At 46.6% G+C, this 22,082-nt stretch overlaps 1 protein-coding gene and 3 long non-coding RNA genes across 6 annotated transcripts in view; 2 read left to right on the top strand and 2 right to left on the bottom strand.

Annotated features, from left to right (window-relative positions):
• The window catches only part of LOC125725331 (NACHT, LRR and PYD domains-containing protein 12-like), a 322,258-nt gene that overhangs the window by 192,434 nt on the left and 107,742 nt on the right, over positions 1–22,082 (bottom strand). The window lies entirely within an intron of this gene.
• Positions 204–5,046, bottom strand: LOC125725352 (uncharacterized). Its single transcript, XR_007387442.1, has 3 exons — positions 4,940–5,046; positions 578–707; positions 204–244 (listed from the first exon to the last, which is right to left on the bottom strand). It is a non-coding gene; the product is annotated as an uncharacterized LOC125725352 (long non-coding RNA).
• LOC125725364 (uncharacterized) lies at positions 7,664–18,084 on the top strand. The gene is made up of 3 exons (XR_007387460.1): positions 7,664–7,738; positions 8,503–8,719; positions 17,258–18,084. It is a non-coding gene; the product is annotated as an uncharacterized LOC125725364 (long non-coding RNA).
• Positions 16,381–16,978, top strand: LOC125725354 (uncharacterized). 2 transcript variants are annotated; one of them, XR_007387446.1, is made up of 4 exons: positions 16,383–16,424; positions 16,490–16,588; positions 16,719–16,848; positions 16,914–16,978. It is a non-coding gene; the product is annotated as an uncharacterized LOC125725354 (long non-coding RNA). The 2 variants fall into 2 exon arrangements; XR_007387445.1 differs by having other exon boundaries at positions 16,381–16,588.

The raw sequence follows: 22,082 nt of genomic DNA, 5'->3' as shown, positions 1-22,082 counted from the left end.
AGTAGCCTGAGGAAGAGCACTGCAGAGAGAGAACTTTCTGTCTGCTATATTCAGCAAGCTTCAGCTGAAAATAGTTGCTCATGTTATGAACTTAAGCTTTCCTGTCTTTTGGTGTCTGGTATTTATGGCCTTAACAACATGCATCATATGCTGTAACGTTACATCCAAACCTCCTCATTGGAACAGTGAGCCATCGCTTAGACGATTGGGGTTGTAACCAGGTCCCGTGTATTGTAGTCTGACTCTGTAATCAAAAGCAGAAGTAATGTTAGCTTTATATTCCAAATTCAGTTTACAGGCTATATCTGTCACCCAAAGGAAACCAGTCAGTTTTTAAACCACAAGTAGAGATGTGCACTGATCATTTGGACTAACAACTGTGGGCCATATTCTACTGTGTGCTTAAGTTTAAAAAAAGCATGTAGCCATTGAATTGAGGACTTTAAAGCACTTTTCCATCTACATGCTCTGGAGGGCTGCATTTGTCACGGACCAGAGCCCAGCGGCCCATAGCTGTTCCCAGTTTGGAATCACCTCCTTCTTTGAAGTGTTTGCACTTGTCGTTTTCATTACTCACCTTATCAGGCGCTTTCACACCGAAGTTCTGGAACCTGGTCCTTGTTTACAGGTTCTTGGGCTGTCTGGACCAGGGACTTTTGTAGATCCTGGCCACTTCTGTCTGTCACTGTCACACCGCACAGCAGGAACTGAGAAGCAGAGCTGTCACTCAGTCATGGAAGTTATTTTGCCAAAGGTTGGAATAACATACAGCCACATTTAAGAACTAGCAGAAGACCCGGCGTGTGATGGTGCACACAGTGTCAAATATAAACCTGTACCGTAAACAACCTAATAGATCACAGGTGACAGGGCAGGAATATCACCGAGAGCCATGGACGTCATTGCCCCTTTTTCTGGCTTTGATGCCCCCTATGAAAATCCATGTTCAGAGGCCACAGTGTCAAATATAAACCTGTACGTAAACAACCTAATAGACCACAGAGGCCAGGGCCGTAATTCTGAAAATCCATGTTCAGAGGCCACAGTGGCCTTGGTGCCCTGCAAAATTCTGCCTGGCAACAGAACTATGTGCACAGATTTCAGACCGCTTCACAACGCCCATCTTTGGATGTGTGTAATTAATAATATGCAAGCATGACAGAATCCTGTGTGACACCTGTGAGTTTGTCTGTGATGCGGCAGAGAAAGTGAGAGCGCACAGAACACTAAAGTAACAATCAGCAATGAAAGAGCATTAAGTAAGAAATTTAGATACATAATCAGCAAGTAAGCCTGGGAAATCAATAACGTTATCTAGTGTCATGGATCCTCTCCCCATGTTTCTTTAGTAAGCTATAATCTGCCGTCATTGTTTTGATAACTCTCTCAGTACGTGTTTACTGTTTCTGATACAGAGTTTGTGTGTTTCAACCGAAGCTTGTCCGTGGCCTAGGTTAGGCATGGGGCAGGCTATTCATGTAGGCTAAATGTTAGGGCTGGTTTATACTCGACACTCACAAAGCGTCTTTGCTCACAGCTCTGTGAGTGAGTGTCTGTCGTTTCCCAACTATGCAAGTTGCAAATGTGCTTTTGGAACAGGCACCCCAGAGTGGGAGTTTAGACTAAACCATTTTAACAGAGGATGGGGGTTTTCTAAGTGAAAACTGTCAGAAAATAATTATATTATGTGATGTGATATATTTACCGGATGTGGTTTTTGTAAACCAAGCAATATTGTAACTGTTTAAAGCACTGTTTAGATGTTTAGGCAGAATGGGTAAGACGCAAACCTTTTCTTTGTATATAAATTGGTAGCAGAATTCACGAAGTATCTGAGTAACGGGTATAAAGTGATGAAATATGATGTGTTAAAAGATATTTAAGTGTAATCCTCTATTATTTTAGTGTCCTTGAATTTAAATCTATGAAATCAATATTAAATTCCTGTCAGAACGAGACAATGGTCATGATCTAGGATTTGCATGGATTTAATATCCATAATATATTCTCAGGATTTTTATAACTGGTCCCGAGAATGTCCTTATAAAGTTCATACTAGGTCACCTAGACATCGTTTGAACATCCCTCAAAGTCATCTACTGGATGTAAAAACTAACCTTCAATTTGGATGGACAACATCTAGAACAAAAGAGGACGTCCTAAGGACGATCTCAGGACGTATTGCTATTGGCTGAGTATGTGAAACACAATGCAGTGCATTAACAGTGCTCATTATAAAAGGTAATAACCAACAACGGCATACAGACCAAAAAAGGACGTCCTAAGGACAACATAAGGACATATTTCTATTGGCTGGGTATGTGAAACACAACACAGTGCATTAACAGTGCTCATTATAAAAGGTAATAACCAGCAACGGCATACAGACCAAAAGAGGACGTCCTAAGAACAACATAAGGACGTATTTCTATTGGCTGGGTATGTGAAACACAACACAGTGCATTAACAGTGCTCATTATAAAAGGTAATAACCAGCAATGGCATACAGACCAAAAGAGGACGTCCTAAGGACAACATAAGGACGTATTTCTATTGGCTGGGTATGTGAAACACAACGCAGTGCATTAACAGTGCTCATTATAAAAGGTAATAACCAACAACGGCATACAGACACAAAAGCATCTGTTCCGGAGCACACATATGGATAAGGAACTTATCGGTAATAATTAGCCTACAACACACTACCTGAACCTAGCCACCTGTTGGAAAAATTCAAATGCTTATTTCCACACCTTAGCCACCTTTTGGGGGATTTGCAGACCCCAATTGAAAATAATGGAACTTTGATTAGTTCACTGGGGTCTGCTTGGCCTGGGGCCATAAAACACCCCAAATGTCATTCTGTCATGAAAAACCTCACCATTTCTCCTAAAGAGACCCAATTCTATATATAAAAACAGAGATGAAAAAAAATTTAATCACATGACATTTGTGGAAAAGCCCTGAATGGACGATACCGTAGCCGATTGTTATTTATTTTACTGTGTGATAATCTCAGTTTAAAAGTAAAGGTGTGTGTTTCCATTTTACCCTGGAAGACGGTGATTATTTAAACCGGCAGCACCTTTGGTGGTTGAGAGCGGCCGAAGCTCATACCAAATAGGGGAGAAAACAACATCTCAAAGCTCCACTGGTAAATTACTGTAAATAAAAAAAAAGAACTCAGGGCGCCCCAAAGGGATAGTGGATAAGGTTTAGGAATCATGCCCATTACCGCAGCATGGGGGCGCTACATGTAAATAAAGGTGATGTAATTACATCACCTATGGAAAAACAAGAAACAAATACACTTATTTACGAAAGTAAATTGACTGAGATGCTAATTTCCACTGAGGAAAAAGTTAGGACACCCTCACATTCATCACTATTTAAAATGCCTAGAATTAGATTCATGTCACCACATCAGATGAAGATGATTAGAACATTGTTACAGAGCTTTTTGGTGGAGCCTGTCTTATTTAAACCACAGATATTTAGTCTGGTTTGCTCTTGACTGATTAAATGAGTGGTATCACCATGTGAGATCCAAAGAGCTCTCTGAGGCCTTCAGAAAGAAGCCTGTAGATGCATATGAGTCTGAGAAGGATGTAAAAAGATCTCAAGGAATCAGCCGTTCCACTGTCCAGAAAATAATACACAATAATTCACATTTAAAACCACTGCCAGCACGGCCAGGGCAGGCTGTCCTAGCAAGTTCAGCCCAAGAGCAGACGGCAAGATGCTGAAAGACATCTCCAAAAACCCTAAAAGGTCATCACGGGTCATACAGGAAGCACCTGACACGGTTGATGTCAAGGTACATGCATCTAGCATCAGAAAGAGACGCACAAGTGTGATTTATATGGGAGATGTATAAGGAGGAAACCCTTGCTGTCAAAACAACATCTAGGCAACACTAAAGTTTGCCAGAGACCCACCCAGACAAAGACCAGGACTTTTGGAACAACGTGGTTTGGACAGATGAATCTGAAATTGAATTATTTGGGCGCAGTAACACAAGACATGTTTGGTGTAAATCAAAGAGCTTTTGAGCAAAAGAACCTCATACCACCTGTGAAGCATAGGGGTGGAAATGTCATGGTTTGGGGTTGCTTTGCTGCAGCAGAACCTGGCCAGCTCACCATCATAGAATCGACTATGACGTCTTCATCATATCAGAGGGTGTTTGTGCCGAGGAATGGCTTACAAGAAAGAAATTGACAGTTCTGGAAACTATATATAAAAATATATAAAATATTTCATGGGGTGTCCTAATTTTTTCACATGACTGTACTTATCCACACCTGGAAACACCAAAATCAAACCCCATTCTTTCCCGTACTGCGTAGACACCCTGTAAATACATTTCTCTATATAATTTCATACCATTTTAAATTCATTTAATTTAGCAGACGGCTTTATGCTAAACAACGCATCGTCCTAATACACGTCCGGTGCTACGTCTGTCTTTGCGTAAAAATATCAAACTGTTTATCAACTAAGAAAAAGGGGGTGGGGGGGGGGAAATACAGCAATGCCGTGGTTTAGCCTCGTTTCAGTAACTGTCAAGCCTTGATTTTAACCCGCGTTCCTCGGCACACTATAGCAGTTATTCCCCAACATCTTAAAACAAGCTTAATATAACTTCAAAGTTTTATAACCTAATATAACTTCAAAGTATTATAATCTAGCCCCATGTACATGTTTAAGCGACACTGTATATTAGGCGAAATCCTGATTGAGCGTAAATAATGAAATATTATTATTATTGCTAATTCGCTTTACATTCGAAAGCTTAAAATAGTCTGTGACACGGTTACTGTAATGCACTGCGATATATTTAAAGACTAATTATGTTGAGAACTATTAAATCCCAATATTTAAGTAAGTTAAACATGTATGATTTACTATTGGTTTAATCTGTCGAGTATAATCTTACCTGGCAATAAAAATATCTTTTTATTTTTCCAGAATCATATTCGCGTTTCTTGACAAAATGGCAGTTTTAAATCGCTTTCACTTTCATTGACAGACAGGAAGTTGTTATATCAGCTTCGTATCAAACGCGGAAGCTGTCAAAGCGGAAACAGACGTGGATTCAATGGCGCGCCGCAGGATTTCAGCACCGCTCCGCGCAGCATCTGAGTAACCCCCCCGCGGGAGATCCGATCTGGATGTGGAGGCCGTCACCTCTTAATCTCCCACTGATTCTTCTTTCATTGGCAATATCTGCACACGACCCCCCCAAGAGCCAGTGACAAACTGGTCACACAAGTATTATGTTTTATGTTTCCCCATGACTGTCTACTGTTTCACATGGAGTGTAGAACCGTGGAGCAAACAGCGGCCAACAAAAGAAAAGGCCCATTGATTCCCAGGGGAATGATTTTAGCGCAGGGAGACTTTAGCACGGCTCTGCTAGAGAGGGCTATTAGCTTCTTATCCGGGTCCGTGGTCCATGACTTGGGAGCCCGGGTCCGAGAGGAGAAAGGAGAACTTGGCTGGCAGCAGATGAGTGCCCTCCCTCACCCCCCCACCAGCTCTCCACATTCAGAAAAAGGAGATCAAAATTGTCTCACTCCTCAGTCTGCCCTGCGAACTCCTCACATCCTGGACAAAATGAAGGGGGGGGGGACAGAGAGAGAGAGACTGACAAATCAGAAAAGTTTTCCCGTGTAGAGTTCTGGCAAGGTGGTCAATAAAAGTGAGCCTGGAGGGGTGGGGGGGGATAAAGAACAGTATCTTTAATGGGCTGTGGATTTAGATGCCCAGAAACACCCACTCAGGATCAGATTAGGGCAGCAGAAGAAATCATCGGTGCCCCCCTGCCCCCCATCCAGGACTTGCACTACTCAAGGACTAGGAGACGGGCGGAGAAAATCATTGCAGATCCGTCACACCCTGGACACAATCTTTTCCAGCTCCTCCCCTCTGGCAGGCGCTACAGAACTCTGTACACAAAACCCACCAGACATAGGAGCAGCTCCTCCCCTCTGGCAGGCGCTACAGAACTCTGTACGAGGCAACAGTGCTAACCACTGCACCACCATGCCGCCCCCCCTGCCTCGTTCACTGCATTTAATTGTTTTTTAGCATTATCTGTTGTGACTGGGATATTAGTATTGGGCCTCTCTATCCTTCACTCTGCCACTGCTTCTGTCAGTAAGTGCGCCAGATTTGTGCCTGTGTCACTCTCATAGAGGGGGCGTGTCTGCAGCACAGGGCTCTGTATCTCCCACTCCGTTGTGATGTAATGAGCGGTCACAGTCACGGTCACGGTCACAGTCACGGTCACGGTCACGGTCACGTAGCTTTCCATTGCCCTGGAGGTCCACCCATCTGTAGTTAGGACAACAGAAGATGCCTGGTACAGTTAAGCCTTAACTTTAGACTTTTCCTGCTCATACATGCTTGGAACGGTCTTGTCACTGAAGTAGGCGCGCGATGGGATATCATAGCGTGGCTCAAGCACGTTAATCATATGTTTAAACCCATTGCTTTGCACAACGGAATATGGCCTCATGTCTGCAGCCATAAACACCCCAATAGCTTTTGTAATGGCTTCAGCCCGGTCAGATTGGGCAGCAAAGAGCTGTTTAAATGCAGCGGATATCAGCAGCTGTCGCGCAGCCTTCGTTTTAGCTCCTGTCACACCAGGGTGATGTCGTTTCACATGAGCGGCCGAACCCGACGCATTGCCAGTCTCATACGGCTTCCTCGTGCCACACTGTCGACAAACTGTGGTGGTTTTATTCACCACCCTTTTCCCATCAATATATTTAATGGGGAAGCCAAAATGCTCCCACACATGAGATTTAAGTCATGCTGGAGGTTTCTCGAGCTCCTCTGCTCCTCCACTTGGGCCGCTACCGCTGGCCATGACTATCGCTTGACAGTCTGAGAAGAGTCTGGCTGTAGCCGCTCAGAACGTGCACACTCAGCCATCTGCACTCTCAGCCATCTGCACTCCCAGCCATCTGCACTCTCAGCCATCTGCACACTCAGCCATCTGCACTCTCAGCCATCTGCACTCTCAGTCATCTGCACTCTCAGCCATCTGCACTCTCAGTCATCTGCACGCTCAGCCATCTGCACTCTCAGCCATCTGCACTCTCAGCCATCTGCACGCTCAGCCATCTGCACTCTCAGTCATCTGCACGCTCAGCCATCTGCACTCTCAGTCATCTGCACTCTCAGCCATCTGCACTCTCAGTCATCTGCATGCTCAGCCATCTGCACTCTCAGTCATCTGCACTCTCAGTCATCTGCACTCTCAACCATCTGCACGCTCAGCCATCTGCACTCTCAGCCATCTGCACTCTCAGTCATCTGCACTCTCAGTCATCTGCACTCTCAACCATCTGCACGCTCAGCCATCTGCACTCTCAGCCATCTGCACGCTCAGCCATCTGCACTCTCAGCCATCTGCACTATCAGTCATCTGCACTCTCAGCCATCTGCACTCTCAGCCATCTGCACTCTCAGTCAACTGCACGCTCAGCCATCTGCACTCTCAGCCATCTGCACTCTCAGTCATCTGCACTCTCAGCCATCTGCACGCTCAGCCATCTGCACGCTCAGCCATCTGCACTCTCAACCATCTGCACGCTCAGCCATCTGCACGCTCAGCCATCTGCACGCTCAGCCATCTGCACTCTCAGCAAGTCACTCAGTCACTGATGTCAGGTGCACGCTCTGCCACAACAGGAAGTGCAACCGGGGAGTCGTTTCGTATTTGGTAAGTTAGTGCTGACAAAGTGTAAAAATGGTACGTTTTCGAGTTACTGTCTTGCCAGTTATGAACAATATGAAATATTCTTAATCACGTTAATATGCGCATATTTATGTTGTTTGGCTGGCCGTTGTTGGTTTATTAAAAATGTTAAATTTTTAATACCAGATCAAGTTAATCAAACTAAATGCTCGCATGTTATTCTTTAATTATTAGCATCGTGGTACCGTAGTGAGAGCACTAATGTTCAGACCCTGCTACTTTATTTTTTCTGCTGTTATTCCAAGGAAAAATTAATTGTGCAACCATCATAACTCGCTAACGTGCACGGCGCGCGTGTCCCCTTATTCTATATAACCACTGTAACATACATACAGATATGTATGACGTATATATATATAGGTTAAAGTACACAGACATGTCTTTCTTGCTGATATTGCCCATAGGTGTGTATGTGTGAGTGACTGGTGTGTGAGTGTGCCCTGCGATGGGCTGGCCCCCCATCCTGGGTTGTTCCCTGCCTCGTGCCCATTGCTTCCGGGATAGGCTCCGGACTCCCCGCGACCCAGTAGGATAAGTGGTTTGGAAAATGGATGGATGGATGGGTGACACCTCTACTGCTATGCAAATGGAAGTGCTTAATAAAAGGTACTGCGAGAGAAGCCCTCCTCCGAAGTCGGCTGAGTCGAGTCAAGAGACAAGTCTCTGTGACCGGACCGGGCTTCCCTGCAGTGAGATAAAGAGTGTGTTGTGTCTTGCTTTGTATCCAGAGACTGGTCACCCAGCAGGGGTTCAACACCTAGGCTGAACCCAACATTCATTGGTCCTTCGAGCCAAAGTCTGTCGACAGCCAGGACGCCTAAGAGCACCTGAGAAGGTCCTGGGACATGAATTCATGGCAAGGCCAGTGCAGTACTGTTGTTTCTCCCCTCCGAGGACGCCGGCTGAGGGGATACCGAGAACCCTCTCTGGCTTCACTGCAAGGACGTGAGTAAGCAGGCCGACTGTATAACCAGACAAGCAGGTCGACTGCATAACCGCACAAGCAGGGCGACTGTATAACCAGACAAGCAGGTCGACTGTATAACCGCACAAGCAGGCCGACTGTATAACCGTACATGCAGGCCGACTGTATAACCGCACAAGCAGGTCGACTGTATAACCAGACGAGCAGGCCGATTGCATAACCGTACAAGCAGGCCGACTGTATAACCGCACAAGCAGGCCGACTGTATAACCGGACAAGGAGGGCGACTGTATAACTGTACAAACAGGCCGACTGCATAACCGGACAAGCAGGGCGACTGTATAACCGCACAAGCAGGCCGAATGTATAACCGCACAAGCAGGCCGACTGTATAACCAGACAAGCAGGGCGACTGTACAACCGCACAAGCAGGCCGACTGCATAACCGTACAAGCAAGGCGACTGTATAACCGTACAAGCAGGCCGACTGTATAACCGTACAAGCAAGGCGACTGTATAACCGCACAAACAGGCCGACTGTATAACCGCACAAGCAGGGCGACTGTATAACCGCACAAAAAAGACATCAGAGTAGGCCTCTATAACCGTGTAAGAGATCTCAGAGTACGTCTCTATAACCGTGTAAGGGACCGGAGCTCCGGGAATACTAAACGGGAAACCGTGTTAGGTATTCAGTGTGTTTGTGTGTGACTGGAGTGTGTTTGACTGGAGTGTGTCTGCCACTGGTGGAAGCAGCAGCACAGGAGGAAAACCTAACGGTGCTAACTGATCCTGTGGCCTGTTGAAGTACACAAGCAGTGGATTTTATATAAATATTGCGCAGTGTACCGGTACGTACAATCATAATGGGGAATAAAGCGAGTAAGACTGCCCTAAGGGGAGATGCTAAACACACGGAGTATTACGCTCCGGGCAGCACCCAATATTTACAGAAATGGGAGCATAAATATGATTTTAAAAGGGAATTTGTCTGAAACAGAGTGTAGAACTTTGGTAGAAAAGTGGACTATAAGTGTTGCAGAGATAAAGAAAATAAAATAAAATAAAAAGGAAGCTGAGTTAAATCAGGCAAGAAAATGGTTAGAGCACAAAAACGGAAGCAAAGCTCTAAGCGTGACGGAGCCGCATTTCAGGCGGTGGCCATCAAGCCCGATGAGCAAACCACATCCTCTGCACGGTCCATGCAGGAAGCTAGATGTAGAGAGAGAGAAAGAGAGAGAGATGAGAGAGATGAACGCCCTTATCTGGGGCATGGGGCATTCAGTCCAATAGGCACGAGGGGACATGTGAAAAGAACTAGGGGTGAGACACCCCAGACAGAAACCGAGTGTGCTGAAGCATGCAGAAGTCTAGGAGACCCGGTGACGGACCCAGAAGGGTTTATTACTAGACACCGACAGTTATGTGATTCATACTTTTTGCAGAACCTGAATGATCTGTTGTAGACACAATTCACAGGGGAATGTTAGAGCTAAGGGGGCAGTGGTGCAGTGGTTAGCACTGTTGCCTCACACCTCTGGGACCCGAGTTCGAGTCTCCGCCTGGGTCACATGTGTGTGGAGTTTGCATGTTCTCCCCATGTCGTTGTGGGGTTTCCTCTGGGTACTCCGGTTTCCCCCCACAGTCCAAAAACATGCTGAGGCTAATTGGAGTTGCTAAATTGTCCATAGGTGTGCATGTGTGAGTGACTGGTGTGTGAGTGTGCCCTGCGATGGGCTGGCCCCCCATCCTGGGTTGTTCCCTGCCTCGTGCCCATTGCTTCCGGGATAGGCTCCGGACCCCCTGCGACCCAGTAGGATAAGTGGTTTGGAAAATGGATGGATGGATGTTAGACCTAAGCGAGGTTCTCTCCCCACAGCAGAGCATCCGTTCCAGGTGCTACACATAGACTATATTGAGCTAACACATTGTCAGGGTTATAAGTACTGTCTCCTGCTGCTTTGTCCATCTCTAAATGGGTGGAAGTAATTCCCTCCAGAAAAGCAGATGCGCTCACAGTAGCAAAAGCCATATGTAAAGGGATTATTCTGGAACATGGGATTCCGGAGGTTATCTGCAGTGATAATGGACCACATTTCGTGAATGAGATAATAGATAAGCTAACAGAGCATTTGGATATCGACCTGAAACACCATTGCTCTTACCACCCACAAAGTGCCGGACTGGTTAAGAGAACAAACGGCACAGTGAGACTAAGATTAAGGAAGACCATGGAGGAGACAGGGAGACCGTGGGTAGATTGTTTACCTCTGGTTAAACTATATATGAGAATAGTGCCAACTGACAAAGGCTTAACCCCATTTGAAATAGTACATGGTAGGCCATTCCGGTTACCCATCCTACATGAGGGCAAAAGTATAGTGGAAAATGAGACCACCCTTGTAGACTGGATGAGGGAAATGTTACAATTGAAAGACAGTGTGAGTGTACATAAGCTGCCAGAAGGTTCCTCATTTCCACAGGAAAGCCAGCTAACGGTCAGAGACCTGGTCCTGGTTAAGGTGATAAAGAGGAAGTGTTGGACGGCTCTGCGTAGGGAGGGACCCTACAGGGTACTGCTGACCACCCCCACCGCCATTAAGATAGCTGAGCGATCTACCTGGATACATCAGTCTTACTGTAAGAAGGTAGTACGTTTCCAGGCCACCGACGAGTAGTGGTGGAAGTCCGGTAACAAAGGGCAGAGAGGTCAATAGGACAGTCTGGTCTCAACCCGGTGAAGAAATCGTCTGAACCACGCTCACTAATATGGCCTGGACAGGGCTGCTCTTCCTGAGACTTATCTCCTTGTGGGGGGGGAGTGACGCTCAGCAGAGAGTGGGAAACCACTCACAGTACCCACATGGATTCTCCACCAATGAGTGGTGGCAATTGATGAAAACTACAGCTGAGCTAAAGAATAAGACACATTGCTATGTATGCACTCACATGCCTCTGTCACCAAAACTACAGGTCTCTGGCCATACAACGTAACGGAACAGAGAGGGTGGTGCCTGACAGGCCTAGCCCCCCATCCAGACCACCATCCCAGCCAGAGCCGGAGGCGCTAACGAGACGTGGTGCTCCGGACTGAGTCCAATGGGCTCGGGCTGAGCAGTGACACCGGGGTGCCCCCAGAGTGGCGCATTCGGAGCAAGTGACAGAAGCTGGGTCACAGCCTGATGCCCATGATCGGGATTGGTGACGTAAGGGATCACGTAGAGATAAACCGCTATGCCTGACTCAGACACATAAATGTTACCAAAGCCCTAGGAAACTCCCTGGGAGACGAGCAATCGCAGATTAGAGACATGGCAATGCAGAACTGAGTAGTGTTAGACCTTCTTACAGCATCGCAGGGGGGAGTCTGTAAGATAATCGGAGACACCTGCTGCACCTACATCCCTAACGAGTACGGCGATGGAGGAAAAGTACATGAAGCGCTCCAGCAGTTAATTGACTTGCAAGCCTATGTGCAAAAGCACACTGAAGGAACAACTCTCACTGGCTGGGGCGTATGACCGTATGTCCTCGGGGACCTGGTGGCAGCTTCTGTTAAAAATATTAATGCCTATGTTAGCTATTTTGGTTTTAGTTTATTGTTTCTTTATGTGTATAATACCCTGCTTTCGCATAATGGTTCAAAAGATGATTACTAGTACATTTATCTCATATACTTTGCTACAACAACTAGACCCAGAAGTACAAGAAGATACAACTGTCCAAATGAAGTGCAGGCTGAAAATGTGCTCGCAAGTGGTATGCTGCTAAAAATGATAATAGTAGTAGTGAAGTAATAAATGACAAAAAGGAGGGAAATGTTGGAAATTGTGCTTGTTGCCATTTATGTATTGCCTGTAAGTTTGCAGAGCGACACTTAGGCCGCTCAGGAAAGAGTGCAGGTTAAAGTGCACAAAACATGTTTTTTTGCTGATATGCCACAGGGTTTCAGTAAAGCTATTTCGAGATAGATGTTGCGAAATCGCATATGCTTGTACGTCTAATCGTTTTGTCCCGTTTCTACAGTAGGCAATATTAGAAACGCTCATGTGTTATCAACAATATATGGTATTACTGTATCACGTGACACCTCTAGGGGGCGGCATGGTGGTGCAGTGGTTAGCACTGTTGCCTCACAAGCCTCTCTCCGCCTGGGTCACATGTGTGCGGAGTTTGCATGTTCTCCCCATGTCGTCGTGGGGTTTCCTCCGGGTACTCCGGTTTCCCCCCACAGTCCAAAAACATGCTGAGGCTAATTGGAGTTGCTAAATTGCCCGTAGGTGTGCATGTGTGAGTGAATGGTGTGTGAGTGTGCCCTGCGATGGGCTGGCCCCCCATCCTGGGTTGTTCCCTGCCTCGTGCCCATTGCTTCCAGGATAGGCTCCGGACCCCCCGCGACACAGTAGGATAAGCGGTTTGGAAAATGGATGGATGGATGGGTGACACCTCTACTGCTATGCAAATGGAAGTGCTTAATAAAAGGTACTGCGAGAGAAGCCCTCCTCCGAAGTCGGCTGAGTCGAGTCAAGAGACAAGTCTCTGTGACCAGACCGGGCTTCCCTGCAGTGAGATAAAGAGATCACCGGTGTGGCGTCTTGCTTTGTATCTAGAGACTGGTCACCCAGCAGGGGTTCAACACCTAGGCTGAACTCAACAATGGCTGTACCATTTCAGCTATTGTCACTTTAACATGGCTGTACCATTTCAGCTATTGTCACTTTAACATAGCTGTACCATTTCAGCTACTGTCACTTTAACATGGCTGTACCATTTCAGCTATTGTCACTTTAACATGGCTGTACCATTTCAGCTACTGTCACTTTAACATGGCTGTACCATTTCAGCTACTGTCACATTAACATGGCTGTACCATTTCAGCTACTGTCACATTAACATGGCTGTACCATTTCAGCTACTGTCACTTTAACATGGCTGTACCATTTCAGCTACTGTCACATTAACATGGCTGTACCATTTCAGCTATTGTCACTTTAACATGGCTGTACCATTTCAGCTATTGTCACTTTAACATAGCTGTACCATTTCAGCTACTGTCACTTTAACATGGCTGTACCATTTCAGCTATTGTCACTTTAACATGGCTGTACCATTTCAGCTACTGTCACTTTAACATAGCTGTACCATTTCAGCTACTGTCACTTTAACATGACTGTACCATTTCAGCTACTGTCACTTTAACATGGCTGTACCATTTCAGCTACTGTCACTTTAACATGGCTGTACCATTTCAGCTCCTGTCACATTAACATGGCTGTACCATTTCAGCTACTGTCACATTAACATGGCTGTACCATTTCAGCTACTGTCACTTTAACATGGCTGTACCATTTCAGCTACTGTCACATTAACATGGCTGTACCATTTCAGCTATTGTCACTTTAATATGGCTGTACCATTTCAGCTATTGTCACTTTAACATAGCTGTACCATTTCAGCTACTGTCACTTTAACATGGCTGTACCATTTCAGCTATTGTCACTTTAACATGGCTGTACCATTTCAGCTACTGTCACTTTAACATAGCTGTACCATTTCAGCTACTGTCACTTTAACATGACTGTACCATTTCAGCTACTGTCACTTTAACATGGCTGTACCATTTCAGCTACTGTCACTTTAACATGGCTGTACCATTTCAGCTATTGTCACTTTAACATGGCTGTACCATTTCAGCTATTGTCACTTTAACATAGCTGTACCATTTCAGCTACTGTCACTTTAACATGGCTGTACCATTTCAGCTATTGTCACTTTAACATGGCTGTACCATTTCAGCTACTGTCACTTTAACATAGCTGTACCATTTCAGCTACTGTCACTTTAACATGACTGTACCATTTCAGCTACTGTCACTTTAACATGGCTGTACCATTTCAGCTACTGTCACTTTAACATGGCTGTACCATTTCAGCTACTGTCACTTTAACATAGCTGTACCATTTCAGCTACTGTCACTTTAACATGGCTGTACCATTTCAGCTACTGTCACATTAACTTGGCTGTACCATTTCAGCTACTGTCACATTAACATGGCTGTACCATTTCAGCTACTGTCACTTTAACATGGCTGTACCATTTCAGCTACTGTCACATTAACATGGCTGTACCATTTCAGCTATTGTCACTTTAACATGGCTGTACCATTTCAGCTATTGTCACTTTAACATAGCTGTACCATTTCAGCTACTGTCACTTTAACATGGCTGTATCCATTTCAGCTATTGTCACTTTAACATGGCTGTACCATTTCAGCTACTGTCACTTTAACATAGCTGTACCATTTCAGCTACTGTCACTTTAACATGGCTGTACCATTTCAGCTACTGTCACTTTAACATGGCTGTACCATTTCAGCTCCTGTCACATTAACATGGCTGTACCATTTCAGCTACTGTCACATTAACATGGCTGTACCATTTCAGCTACTGTCACTTTAACATGGCTGTACCATTTCAGCTACTGTCACATTAACATGGCTGTACCATTTCAGCTACTGTCACTTTAACATGGCTGTACCATTTCAGCTACTGTCACATTAACATGGCTGTACCATTTCAGCTATTGTCACTTTAACATGGCTGTCTTATTTCAGTTATTCTCACTTCAGTAGGAACTCTGCTAGCTCAGTTTTTGTCAGTTTTAAGATGCAGTTTTGTGTGTGTGTGTGTGTGTGTGTGTGTGTGCGTGAGAAAGAGACAGAGAGAAACAGAAACAGTATTCCGACTGAAGCACTGTAACTCTAACAGCTGAACATCACCTTCCAGTGTATCACTCATGTTTTTATTGGCATGATATCTTAAATTTTAAATGTAGTCCAGTGTAGTTACATCATAGCTTTTGCTCTTTTCTGTTTTTAAAGTTGGACACCGTAAATGACACATTCTGTTAATTTATTTCTGCCTCATAAAGCTGCATGTGTGTGAACGAGAGGGAGGACAGCGGGACGGTAAGGATGCAGGGAGGAGAGGTGGGGAAGGTGGAAGAGTTTAAATACTCGGGGTCAACAGAAAGAGGTGAGCAAGTGAGTGCAGGCAGGGTGGAGTGGGTGGAGAAGAGAGTCAGGAGTGATTTGTGAGGGAAAGGTACCAGCGAGAGTGAAAGAGAAGGACTACAAGATGGACCAGCTACGTCATATGGGATGGAGACGGTGTCACTGATGAAAAGACAGGAGGCAGAGCTGGAGGTGGCAGAGTTAAAGATGGTAAGATTTGCATTGGGTGTGACGAGGATGGACAGGATTAGGAACGAGTATATTTGAGGTTCAGCTCAAGTTGGACAGTTTGGAGACAAAGCCAGAGAGGCGAGATTGCATTGGTTTGGACACGTGCAGAGGAGAGATGCTGGGTATATTGGGAGAAGGATGCTGAGGATGGAGCTGCCAGGCAAGAGGAAAAGAGGAAGACCTAAGAGGAACTTTATGGATGTGGTGAGAGAGGACATGCAGGTGGTTGGTGTGACAGAGGGAGACCTAAGAGGAACTTTATGGATGTGGTGAGAGAGGACATGCAGGTGGTTGGTGTGACAGAGGAAGACCTAAGAGGAGGTTTATGGATATGGTGAGAGAGGACATGCAGGTTGTTGCTGTGACAGAGGGAGACCTAAGAGGAGCTTTATGGATGTGGTGAGAGAGGACATGCAGTTGGTTGGTGTGACAGAGGGAGACCTAAGAGGAGGTTTATGGATGTGGTGAGAGAGGACATGCAGGTGGTTGGTGTGACAGAGGGAGACCTAAGAGGAGCTTTATGGATGTGGTGAGAGAGGACATGCAGGTGGTTGCTGTGACAGAGGGAGACCTAAGAGGAGCTTTATGGATGTGGTGAGAGAGGACATGCAGGTGGTTGGTGTGACAGAGGGAGACCTAAGAGGAGGTTTATGGATGTGGTGAGAGAGGACATGCAGGTGGTTGGTGTGACAGAGGGAGACCTAAGAGGAGCTTTATGGATGTGGTGAGAGAGGACATGCAGGTGGTTGCTGTGACAGAGGGAGACCTAAGAGGAGCTTTATGGATGTGGTGAGAGAGGACATGCAGGTGGTTGGTGTGACAGAGGGAGACCTAAGAGGAGCTTTATGGATGTGGTGAGAGAGGACATGCAGGTGGTTGGTGTGACAGAGGGAGACCTAAGAGGAGGTTTATGGATGTGGTGAGAGAGGACATGCAGGTGGTTGGTGTGACAGAGGGAGACCTAAGAGGAGCTTTATGGATGTGGTGAGAGAGGACATGCAGGTGGTTGGTGTGACAGAGGGAGACCTAAGAGGAGGTTTATGGATGTGGTGAGAGAGGACATGCAGGTGGTTGGTGTGGCAGATGAAGACCTAAGAGGAGCTTCATGATATTTAACGGAATTAGCCGAACGAAGGAGAAAAGGGAGAGCAGGCATCCGACGCACTTCTAACAGAATTTAGTTTCACGTAAAAACACTTTTCCTCGAATCTTTTAAAAATGAATTTAATATTTCTGTCTCTGTGTCTCTGCAGTCCGTCCAAAGCGTCAGTGTTCCAGAAGGAATCTTCTACAAAGATTATGTGTCATATTACAGGTATCTTCTGCAAAAAAGCAGCGATGATCAGCTGGGAGGAGGATGGACCACAGAGAGATGTTATCCAACCAAGATGGAAGCTTCCAGAGGAGAAGTACTCTGAAAGTCCCAGCTGAGGAGCTGCGGAAACACAGCTACACCTGCGTGATTCGGCACAGCAGCTTGGAGAAGGAGTTAGTGCCGTCTGTGAGAGAGCCGAAATCTGAGAAGGCGGAGAAACATTTTCCTATAAAACTACAGGATTCCAGTGAAAGCTGATTTACTGCTGCAGCAGATAATAAAGACTCCGTGCTGATTTAACAGGTGTAAAACTGGATGGCTTCAGAGGAAGAAGAAGAAGAAGAACTCTGGTGAGAGGAGGAAGGATGATGTGATGTGAAATTTCAGAGAACAGATTTACATTTTCAAATTCTTTTTTTTTTTCCCTTTGTCTTGTGCGGCAGCTTTAGCAGAATCATGGTCTGAATGCACTGCTGTGCCAAACATGTTTGCTTTACCATGAGGCTCTATAAGCTCTGTATAGGCCCCTCATGTTGATCGATTTCTTTTATTTTATTTTATTTATTTATTTCAGTTTTAACACATGTAAAAACATTGCAGTGGGTGAGCTGACCGTAGTGGAGGGACACATTAGGAGTGGGAAAAAAAGAAGGAAAAAGAAGGAAAAGGAGAAAAAAATATACAGAAAAAAGAAAAAAAGGAGTGGATAGATTCAGTAAGGAACAAACAAAATTAAAGCGTGCAGACAGTAACACAACTATACAAGCATATAAAATCTTAGTGTGTGCTTGGATGGATGCGTGCAAGTATATGTACATGTGTGCTCAATTGTGTAGGCAAGATGCAGGCTAGTGTGCTGTGTGCGTGTGTGTGTTGTGCGTGAGTTTTGAACATGGAATGTACTAAATAGCAAGGGTGGGAGGCCGCAACCACACCCCACAAGAGCCAGAGATTGGCGGAGACAGGCCCGGCAGAGACAGGCCCAGGAGGTCCAGGACATCCACAGCCCCCAAAGAGCATGGAAGAGCCGGGGTCCCACATCCCAATGATAGCCGCGCCCCCACCCCAGCCGGGGCAGGAGGGAGGTCCCAGACGCAGCCCCCGCAGCCAAAAGGGCATGAGCCCCAGAGAACCAGAGACAACAGGTAGCCAACCTGTACGAGCCAAGGCCAGGGCCCCTGGGACCCCAGGCGGCCAGGTGCGACCAGCCCCCGGTAGAGAGCCCCATCCACGCCGGGGAGGCCCGAGCCCCCCCTGGGCCACCACCCCGAGGAAATGGGCCAGCAACCATGCCCAGGAGACCAACTGCACCCAGGACGGAGCAGCAAGCCCCGGACCCAGGCCGCCACCATCCACACAGACACCCCACAAATACACCTCTCATCCATGCACATACACCATACACACATCCCCACAACATACACAGACACCCACACACAGAGACACAGAGACACAGGCCCATCCACTCCGGACTGCCCTCCGACGTGCGGGAGAACGGATGCAACCCCCAGCACCAGCCACCACCCCAGGGCGCCGCCCGCCGAGCTACCACCCAAGCGCCCCCCCACCCCCGGCAGAAAGCAGGGGTGTCGGAAGACCTGCCCACTCTCCTCCCCCATGCACCTGTGTGAGAGGTAGAGTGTTGGATGCGTGTAGAGATGTATGAGACTGTATGTAGTGTAGGGGATGAGTATGGCTGTTGAGAAACTAAGATGGATTTAAAATTGACGGGGGAAGCGTAGAGGAGCGCTGCTTGTGAACAGCTCTCCTCCACATCACTCCCCCATCAAGACCCTCAATGTATATGGTGTGAGTAAAATTGGGGGGCAGCAGCGGCACAGAGGCGAGTGATACCACCAGCCTCTGAGTAGTGCCCCCGCCCCCCAAGGCCCCGTGTGTATACTGGTATGTGATGACTAAAGTGCAATTAAAACAGGGGGAGGCAGAAGGCCGCGCAACAGAGTGAGTAAGGCCACGTAAATGGCCCTCCCCACCGTAGTATGCACGGTATACACCCCCGCCTGAGGTCCTACATGTGTGCGTGGCATATTGTGAATGAGGGGGGAGAGGGGGATTCATAAGACCAGGGGGCATATTGCTCACCCCCTGGCAAAAGAGAGCCAGAATTTTAGGGGGCGGACCCAGGGCCCCCGGCGACCACACCCCAGGGCCCCCGGCGACCACACCCCAGGGCCCCCGGCGACCACACCCCAGGGCCCCCGGCGACCACACCCCAGGGCCCCCGGCGACCACACCCCAGGGCACCGCCAGCACCAAAAGCCACTCCGAAGGGCAGTCCGCACTCAGACAGTCACTCACTCAACGACAAAAAATGTGGCAGACTTGCCCAGGCCCGAGACACACCACCCCCAACACTGTGCAGGCCGGACGCCCCGACATGGACTGACCCCCCCCCGGCGGCATCCCCGGGGGAGCACAGGCCACCCTGGCGCAGGGGGGGCACCCACCGAGGAGATGGCCAGGCGCCAGAGCCCCAGACCCTGTACCCAGGCCTGCACCGAAGAGGCCAACCGCCCATCCCAGGGCCAGCCCCTGCCACCACCAGCACTCCAGACCCCACGCCCCATGACCACCAGGCAGCACCCACCCAAGCTCCCCCCCACCACCCCCAGCCAGGGCAAACACCCAGACACTACCAGACGGCAGCCACAGCCCCCCAGCCCCAAGAAGCCACTAGACGCCCATAGCTCGAGGGCCCAACCCCGCCACCCGCCAGGATCCCTGGGGAGCAGCGTGTGGCACTGTGGGCTAAGCCTGTATGCCAGTAAGCAGAAGGTCGCAGGTTCAAGCCCACCCTCAGACTCAGTCCTTGAGCAAGGCCCTTAACCCCCAGCTCCCTGGGCGCCGCTACGGGTGGCAGCCCTTCGCAGACAACTTACTCTATGAAAAAGAGCAAGTTGTGGGAGACGTGAAGACAATTTCCCTACGGGGATCAATAAAGTATCGATTATTATTATTATTATTTATCCCGAGGAGATGAGACCACAGCCGACCACCCCCCCTATATAACGGAATTGGTCAGAGTGGACCAGAGAGAATCCAATTCACCTAATTGTTTATTTTGGAAGGGAGCAGATATTCTCTCCATACTTAAGTGGTCTAACAGTAAATTTCTATACTGAGTAACACATAAATTGTTTTTTGATTTCCTGTTCATGAAGATTTTCTTTGCAATGCCTAAGGCATTAAGGATTATGTGTGCCTTATTTTCTTTCATATCTAATTCACTTGCATCTCCTAAAATATACAGTGTGGGTGAGGCTGAGATATGACAATTAAACCATATTGATAGATCTTCACATATCCTCTGCACAAAGTTACCTGAGTAGTGGGTACATAGGTTTGAGTGTTTAAGGCCCATTTAGAACATCCTTTGTCCTGTGTAGTGTATTCTATGGAGAGTTTTGTATTGTACAAGTTGCAAGTTGGGACTTTTAGTAATTTTGAAAGGGTTTAAACATATTTGATTCCAAAAGTTTTGCTCTGGATCAATGGATAGATCTTGCTCCCATTTTGAGGTTGGGAGGTCATCTATTTTTTTTACAATAACTTATACAATTTTGATAATAATTTGGGGCAAGAGAGATTTAAAAATTCAAGTACCCATGCAGGTATTTCTAAATGAAGCTGATTAGGGTTGAACCTCGCCTGAATAATGGACTTCACTTGCTGATACTCAAGAAATTTATTGTTGCTAATTCCATATTTTGAGACAAGTTCCTTGAATGCGACAACTTTCCTGTTTTTAATAACATGTTCTAGATTTATAATCCCTTTATCTCGCCATACAGGAAAGTTCAATGCTTTCTTTTTCTGGCAAATATCTAGATTGTTCCAAATGGGTGTTAGATTGCAGGGGATAAGTGCAGACTTGGTTATTTTTAAAAATTCCCACCAGGCTGTCAATGAGGTGTTAATACTAAGGCTTTTAAAACAGTTATAACGCTTAATGCTAGGACTTATAAAGGGTAGGTCAGAGATTTTTACTTCTCCACTGATTGCTTGTTCTAAGTCCAGCCATAGACTATCTACTGGGCTCGGTTTTATCCAATTTGATACATACTGCAATCTGTTGGCTAAGAAGTAGTAATAGAAATTTGGTAGTTCTAGGCCACCATTACCTTTAGCTTTTTGTAGGGTTTTTAAGCTTATTCGAGATGGTTTGTTCTTCCATAAAAATGATGAGATGCTTGAGTCTAGTGATTTAAACCAAGCAATAGAGAGTTTATTAGGGATCATTGAGAATAAGTAATTGATTTTAAGGCAGGACCATCATTTTAATGATGGCAATTCTACCCATGGGTGATATAGGTAGAGACTTCCATCACATGAGATCATCTTCTACCTTTTTAATACGGGATTGTGATTAATCTGTATCAAGTCTGAGAGCCTGGTGGAAAAATTTATGCCTAAGTGTCATGCCCTGCTCGTCGGCTCCTCGTGTGTGCCACGCCCCCGGATTACCCACGTGTTCTTTCCCGATTGTACCCAGCTGTGTCTGATTATTTTCAATCAGTCCTGTGTATTTCAGTCCGTGTCTTACCTGAGTCCTTCGTCCGTCATTGATGTTAGTCGGCGTTTCATGTCTCCTGCTCCCTGTTTGTTTATTAAATCCCTGGTTTACCCCGACTTCCGCCTGTCCGCCTGCTTCCTGCCCGTTCGCCTCGCACGATCGCCGTTCCGTCCGGCTTTGAGTGTGACATTAAGTATCTAAGGTTACCTGACTGCAACGGAGTAGCAGTTGTGTTTTGGGAAATTACAATTCAAAGGCAGAACTGTAGATTTGCTCCTATTGGCGGAGTAG

The sequence above is a fragment of the Brienomyrus brachyistius genome, unplaced genomic scaffold, assembly GCF_023856365.1.
Source record: "Brienomyrus brachyistius isolate T26 unplaced genomic scaffold, BBRACH_0.4 scaffold65, whole genome shotgun sequence".
NCBI lineage: Eukaryota > Metazoa > Chordata > Actinopteri > Osteoglossiformes > Mormyridae > Brienomyrus > Brienomyrus brachyistius.
The sequence above is the reverse complement of the archived record's forward strand: the minus strand, read 5'-3'. Positions and strand labels throughout refer to the sequence as shown.